This window comes from Trachinotus anak, unplaced genomic scaffold (genome assembly GCF_046630095.1).
Source record: "Trachinotus anak isolate AG129_WGS33_773 ecotype Australia unplaced genomic scaffold, CSIRO_AGI_Tana_v1 ptg000011l, whole genome shotgun sequence".
Taxonomy (NCBI): Eukaryota; Metazoa; Chordata; class Actinopteri; order Carangiformes; family Carangidae; genus Trachinotus; species Trachinotus anak.
The window spans coordinates 21,260,947-21,268,877 of record NW_027273862.1 but is presented as its reverse complement, the minus strand read 5'-3'; the positions used below and the strand labels follow the sequence as shown (position 1 = coordinate 21,268,877).

General features: G+C 38.8%; 1 long non-coding RNA gene across 2 annotated transcripts; it reads left to right on the top strand.

Annotated features, from left to right (window-relative positions):
- Positions 1–5,009: 5,009 nt before the first annotated feature.
- On the top strand, positions 5,010–7,457 carry LOC139628391 (uncharacterized). Of its 2 annotated transcripts, none has more exons than XR_011692766.1 (3): positions 5,010–5,926; positions 6,298–6,489; positions 6,580–7,457. It is a non-coding gene; the product is annotated as an uncharacterized lncRNA (long non-coding RNA). The 2 variants fall into 2 exon arrangements; XR_011692765.1 differs by having other exon boundaries at positions 5,263–5,926; positions 6,367–6,489.
- Positions 7,458–7,931: the final 474 nt, after the last annotated feature.

The following is a 7,931-nucleotide window of genomic DNA, read 5'->3' as shown; positions in this document are numbered from 1 at the left end:
TTTGTATCTTTTGAATACATTATACATGTTGCATCATAAAACATCTGCCAGCAGTGTTGAGATAATCACTGATGCTAAATATAGATAGACCTGTGCTGCCAGTATCTACCAGCAGAGAGCTATCAGGGGAAAGAAGTGTTTAAGGGAAGTTTGCCAAATGAGATTTCAGACAGAAATTCCCCAGGCCAACGGTTTGGGTTTAAAGTGCACAAAAGGCAGCTGCAGATGAATCAAGCTGGAATGGCTTAATGGAAACACTGAACTGCTCTCTGTTTTGCAATATTTTCCTTCATTTGACATCTTGTGTTTTTAAATCTATTATTAATACACTGTACCTCCTGTGTTCCTCAGTGGCTTTGTTTGGAGAGGAAGTACAAAAATAACAGGATTGTTTCCCTTTTTCAATGCATGAAATAAGGGACGCAAAACAAATTAGCCATGTCAACAAGGACAGTTGTATCAAAAATCTACTGAGGAAGATACATATTTTGGAAGCTTCTCATTTGGGGAAGAAAAAATATGACCTTCTTTGGCTATTTTTTTTGTTAGTCTAAAGTCTAAACCTTTACACTGTCCGCAACCTTGGTTTATTTTTCCATCATGGTGAATTCAATTTGCTTTGTTTTCACTATAACCAACTCATCTCCTCTGCAAATCTAGATTTTTCCCTTTGTTGTTGAGGCTTATTCCCAGTGTTCCTATGTTCTACTTTTAGAATGAATGTACAAAGTTGTACTACAGTACTAACAGTGTGTTTTTAAATAGCAAGAGGACAATGTTGCACATCGCTGTGGGAAAAACACTGCAAGCAGCATAGTTATGTTCAGCAAAACCAAATTGTGTTGAAATATGGGACAACCTTGGTATGGTGATGGGAAACACCTCGTTTTCACCTTCCAAACCCTCTTCTTTAAAATGTTATGACAAGGAGCTGAGACGTGTCTTTAATAGCTTAGTTTTCACTGTTTATCCAGTCTAGATACAATACATGCAACATGACACACATACATGGAATAATTAGAGTTTTAGACCTTTTTCGACCTTTAGATGACTGTGATCATTTTTCTTATTAATACTTAGCTGGATACATTTGCTGCATGGATTTAACTTCCAGATCTACAATTATTGCTACCTGGCTGACCAACAGAAATGTTCCTGTGTCATAACAGTGACTACAAATCTGATTTTTTTTTTGGTTTGAAGATTTTGCACATACAATGATTGTCCACCCCCTTGAGACGGTTATGGACAGATACAGAAATCTTCCTATATGCTGTTGGCCCAGCAGATAAGCAGCTGATAGAAACATTGCCCAAATTTGGGAAGTCATTCTATCACCCCTCTGGCTTAAGACACTATGCTGATGTTGTCAGGATGTATTTGCCAAACTGCTTACAGCAGTTCTTGCCATAAGCAATTTTGGCTATAGATGTGTAAAGGGGCATATGGTGCAAGTGTTGCATATTTGAAAGTGAATTCCTTTCAAATTTGCAGACAGATGCTACAGCACGACAACGCCAAATTATGGGCGTCAAAATCCCAAACCAAATTTACACTGTAATTTATGAAAAAGCGATAATAAACAGCACAGTTTAAATGAATATTTACTAAATACACATAAAAAGTGTTCATTTTTATTCTTTAACAATACTTAAGACTGCCTCTAGATTTTTGATTCACACTATTATCCACCTTGAATGTATTTCCTTTCTTCTGCACTTTATTCGTGGTATGGTAGCAGATGCTAAACTGTTATCAGACACATAATCATACTCATGTATATTAAATTACTAGTCTTTATTGTGGGGAAAATTAAACTCTGGTAAATTACCTGTATCAGAGACATTTATAGTTTAAGTTTCTAGAATCATTGAATCCATATGACCATTATCAGCTGGAGTCCCACAATAAAGAGGCAGGAGCCATCTACCACTTGTGGCTTTTGCTTTTAATCATCGCATACCACCCCAGTGTAAACGCCAACACCTTCCTCAACTGAGAGCATTCAGCAGCTGTTCAAAGATCCCTGATGCAAATAATTGGCTGGAAAATACCCACCCCAGGCTTTTCTGACATAAAGGAAAAAAAATATAGAAAACAATGTTTACATCAATTCAACACCAAGAATAAATGTAATGCAAGAGAATAGTTGCATGAAACCCTGTAGATAATTTGATAAAATCCCCTGCCTCCCTTTAGTGTAGAGATTATCTGCAAATACTACTCGTGCTAAGTATTTATTTGTACGTGTGGTGCTTCTTCCATACCATGCAATTAATACTGAGTGCAGAGTAACATACAGTTTAGGGATCAATGGCAGATAAAGGAGCCCTTGGTTTCTATTACACCATAAACATTTAGTTAGTTTGATGATGTGTTAAACAAAACACAAGCACTGTTAAAATCTAAAGTAGGCAACAAGCAATCAGAAATACATCGTGGTGAATCCTCACTATTTGAAAAAGGCCTCACCCTCCCACGCCTAAACATGCCATACCCTGCTTCATCATTCCAAACCATCTTATTCTGGTCCAGTTTATGTTATAATATAAGCATCAAGCCAATTCCCATGGTCACCTCAGCAGATCATTACTTCAATATAAATTCTAAGTGTGAAATGTTTAGTAATAATCACTGCATCTGTTTTCCATAAACAGTTTAGGCATTGCAGCACTTGACAAGCTTCCCCCCACATTAACCATCCTCTATATGCCAACAGGCTGCGTTCACTGTACAGTAGAGGGCTTAAAATCAACAGGCCATCTGTGAATAGATGGAAGGAAGGGCCGGGACGGGGCGGCAATAATTCTCCATTCCAGATGTGACCCTGCGCCAAGCTTGGCAGGACGAGGCCAGTGATCCAGGGGGGAGGGATGGAGGGAAGGTTATGGCAGTTAGGAGTGTGACTGGGCTTGTACTGAGTGGAGATGGGCAGATTTGTTATGTGCGCACGACAAGGATCGACAAGGAGCGGGCACAGAATGGTACAACGGCTGGTTTTGGGGGCGATGTGGCAACACAATAAGGACTCAGAGGCAGCCAATCGCTGTTTGAAAAAACAAACTTTGGGGACTGAGGTGGGAAGGCAGATGGGGCAGGAGCCAGGGCCAGGCGAGGACAGCCATATGTGAGAGGCAGCTGATGTGTGAAGTATTATGCCCAGCAGTCACCCTCTCTACACACTGCTGTGTGTGAGGGCACCTTGGCCCCCTCAGAGCTGCATAGATAAACACTATCCGAGCCTCCTCATTTATAGCTTCTCATTAGTTAGAGTGGGGAGGAGGAGGGGAAGGATTGTGAGCCCGCCTGTAACCCTGGCACTCCCACTGGAATGAATTAGAAACTTTCATAATGTGTTGTGTTTTAAAGGTAATATTATATTTTAGAGCTACCTTGACCTCTAGGTTTTCATGAACATGCAGAGGTTTCTAACACTGACTTTTTAATGTCCATCAGTCAGCCTTATCGTAATTCATACTGAACATTATCGAGAAACATTGAATTTTCGGCCCTTTGTGAAATGTCCTTGGGACTCCTGTCTTTTGAAAATTGCATTTTGAGGCAAGGTGGGCAAACTTTCATTTTGTTGCTCTCCATTTTTAGTTCTATATTTAATAGCCTTTAAAAGACCACTTAAGAAAATTGTTTATTTCTACTTTGTGGGACCATATTTCAGGAATGGGCACTCACCATTTTAAATAAAGGTATTTGTTCAGTCTGAGATTTTTCACATTCAGAACCATTCAGGAGGAACATGGCTTCAAAGAGATCTTAAGAACACTTATTTTGGAACAGATTTTATGGTTTTATGCATAAGATTTATAAACTCACTCTTCGCGGAAATGTGTAGCCTACAAGAGTAATAAAATGTTCAAGTTGTTTTGTAATTAGTATTTTTAATTGGAGCATATGTTAGAGAGTAATATCCCAGATTCAAGTTAGTTAAGTGGTCAACATTTATGTGATGTCAAGACAGAGAGCTGATGTCTTTCGCAACCTCAGTAAAAAAGAAAAAAAAAAAACACAAAAAAAACACAAAAAAAACCATTAATCATTTGTTTAGGTAATCTGTTCCCATTATAAGAGGTGTATTCATCCTATCCTTGAGTTATGAGCCTAACACGAGTAAATGTATTGTTTTTACTGATCCAGCAGTATAAACATCTCATTTTGATTCTGCACCGCTCTGTGTTCGAATTTGCCTTCAGAATACAAATGTACAATTCAGTTTGGAATGTCTCTTTATTACTTTTCATTTTCAGCGGCAGGATAACAAGAATCCAAGCAGTTAACACACAAATCATTTGGCTTGTTCGGCATTAAGGACATTGCTGATGTACTTTTAAAGAGGATGACCAAAAATAAGATAATCGTAATATCAACAGCAACTCTCCTGATTTTCAAGTAGTGTGTGTGTGTGTGTGTGTGTATTTTGCTTTGAATTAGTCCAATCACCTTTTACGATGAGACCAGTTATAATCATGACTAATGTCACAATCATTCTCTCAACACGATGCATGTTATGTGATATATCTGAAGAGCTCTCAGGAAGATGGTGTTCCTTTTTTTTCAATTCATTAGTAATGTGAGGTTTCACATGAGAGCCATTATGTCACGACCTTTTCTTTTTCTTTTCTTTTTTTTTCTTTTTGTTTTTTACCAATTTTTTTCTTCTTTTTTTTTCTCTTTGAGAGATTGATACAGAGGTTGTGAAAATAGACCTGACCTCACTGACTGAATCATGTTTTGTTCCTGGGCTCAGTGTCTCTCACCAGAATGTTAGATTAACACTGACAGTTTCATATTCAAGGTTTAACCTTAAAAGAGATCTTTTGTTTTAGTGTCAGAAGAGTGAATTCTTTATAATGTCCCATTGCACAAGGACCACTGGTGTACCACACAAAATATAGTGCGGTACACCAATGGCGGTTTGTTGTTTTTTGGTAGCTTGCCAAGAATTTGACTGTGGTTTGGTCCCATGTAGCACCAACCCTTTTTCACCTCCACTCCTTCAATGGACTAGTGCCACTTCAATGTGGTTAACTGTTTCCTAGCCATCACGTTGGACCATAAAAACAAACAAACCAAATGTGTGCAGTATATTCACTCAGGTGTGTCTACATGTGTTAAGAGAGACAACTGTGATGGAGCCGCTTTGCTGAATGTACTGCTATTATTGGGAATGAAAACAGGTAAATTAATACTGTAGGTCAAGGCTGATGTCAACTCGTACCACGCCCACTGATTATGTATTCCTCCTAATCCCATCCAGTGTCACACTTTGCCTCTGGATGTGGAACTAGTACAGCACAGTCTGTGTTTTCCTGCCTGCACAATTTATTCAGAGCAACAGAGCCCTGAGATACTGGATCGTCAGGGCAGGTGCAAATTCTAACCAGCCTTTCCCTTATTTCACTGGTTGACCTTGTCTGGGTTTAGTTCTGAAATGTTTCAAAGCACATGCAACCTGCACTGAAATTAATGAGACCACCTATTACCTCATGATGGCTGTGTGGGTGATGATGTCTTTTTTTCAATGATGTTTTTTTTTGTTCTGGGAGTTCAGCCTTTCAGAGCTGGATCTATTTTAAGATTAGATGGGTTCTCTCTCCACAAATAAAGGCTCACTTGGCCATGTCAAGAGATTTGGGGGTAATTTCCTAAGCAGATCCATGGGCAGAGCAGAGGAGAGAGGTGCAACAGCACAGTTGTAAAAGGGGTTGGATTTAGAGACATAAATTGTCTTTGGGTGTGGCAGGGGCTGTCATCAATCACAGCCAATTAAATCAGCTCCTCTCCTTCCTTTTAATGAAAAGGAGAGTTCAGGCAGACTTCTCCTTGAAAGAAACTTATGAAAGAAACTAAAAGTATGAAGTGTAGAACTTAGAACTGCAAGGTGCAATAATGTGACAACTCAAATTCACTGGTAAGGATGGATTGATGTCTTCATCTTCATGTTTTTATGTAGAGTAATGTGTGCTCACAGTGTGGAAAATAAATGTAAAAAAAATGTAAGTGCATTTTCAAATTACCATAAAGATCTACTGATATTTAGAACATTTCAGAGTGAAGTTACTTCAAGAAAGGACAAAGTGTTCTTTATTTTGTAAAGAAATGGAAGTCCAAAGCATTTAGTGAGCATAACGTTATTGTATAGTAATTAATTTGCCTTTGTTAGAGCTGATACTAAATCTAGATTTTTCACTGTTACAGAACTTCTGTGATGTTCTGCATCATGTCCACACTGTAATCACTGATTTTTGAAAAACAACCCTGACTCATAGTGTTTTTCCCCAGTATTCTCCTATGTCTGTCTTTTCTGTGTGTCTCCACCCCTCTCTGTGTATGTGTGTGTATACCTTCCAGCGGGGGCGTGGCACAGCACCGGCTACCTCGACACACCTGCAATTCATCTCACAATCAAGCTCATCAGCAAAAACACCAGTTTCGCCCTCATTCATCACCAGACTGTTTTCCGCTCTCCATGTGGTAACTCTCTAGGCCGCTTAACCTTTTGCGTGTTCATTGCAAGTCTCTTTTCGTATCGCTTATTTCAGTTTCTGGATTACTCCTTACCAGTGTCTCCTGCTGCAGTGCTGCCGCCTGCTCCTGTTGGAAAAACTCCGCCGTTACCAGCCATGCCACTCACCTGCATTCTCCATGCCACACTGCCATAACCAACCACACCACTCAGCTACAGATTACCTCCATCAACTTCTAGAACCTTCATTCTTCATTGCTCCCCCAAAAGAACTCTTATTGACTCAGTAACATCCACTCTTGTGACAATAAACTCTTTTTAATCCCAGTTCTGCTTGTTTGTGTCTGAATCTGCTCAGGCGTCCAAAAACTATTGCTGCCATTATTATCTATTATATTACTGGAAAAAAAGGAAACAAAGGAAGAGGAAGGCATTCGACAATATCAAAAAAGTTACATTTTATTTTGTTTTGTCCATCTCATGAGAGGACACTTCATCTCAAATGCTACTTTATGCAGCTTTGTGCTATAGATTTTAAGTGTAAACAAATCTGGAATGCAAGTAATGACCTGATTAAAATCGTGTAGGAATATGTTATCATATATCTCAAGGTAAAGGAGATTTTACTTTAAATTACATGAAGTTTAACAAGTGGTCAGTCAATTCAATGTTGGCAATGAGAATAAAAAGCAGGCGTAAAACATCTGTGAAGAAACGTGACATGGATTCATATATCACTGTTGCAATGTTGCGTGATATACCTCAGTTATACAGTGAGTCGTCTCTAATCATTGCTTCTAGGTGGCTCAGTGGTACACTGGGTATGGCCTTCATGTTGTTCCCTGCTTCAATTTTGTATCCATCATTTTTAAGTATGCTGCTCATTCATGCAGCTCATGTACCGTATGAATTGCTAGCGTGTCTGAAAGAAACATCCGATTGGTTCAACTTTATAATTCCGCTTTTATCAATTGATTTTGTGTCAGATGCATATGACATAAACAGCTCTGTGGGAGGTCACTTCATTGATTAACTCAAGACTCATGTTGTGTGCTTTCACCACAACGACAAGCTACTGGCAGAAAAACCATGCCTTTCTACTGGTAATTATATGTGTGTCTCATGAAAATAGACCTTGTCATAATCATAAAATTACAAGAATTTAAATGTTGCACAATAAAACAGCTTGCGCAATACTTGTGGCAAATCACATTATTCCCGCGAGTCTCGCCTGATGCATCTATTGGTGAAGTGGTCTACATATTTACCCCTTGACAATATGTCCACAAATTATGAATAATCTCTGCATCACATTAAATGCCAGATGTTGCTTTAAATGTCACCACAGGAGTTTGAAGAGTATCATGGGAAATGCTACATGTTAAAATTATGGCTACATACCATATGCATATATATGAGTGGATTGTGTTAGTGTATACATGCTTGTATG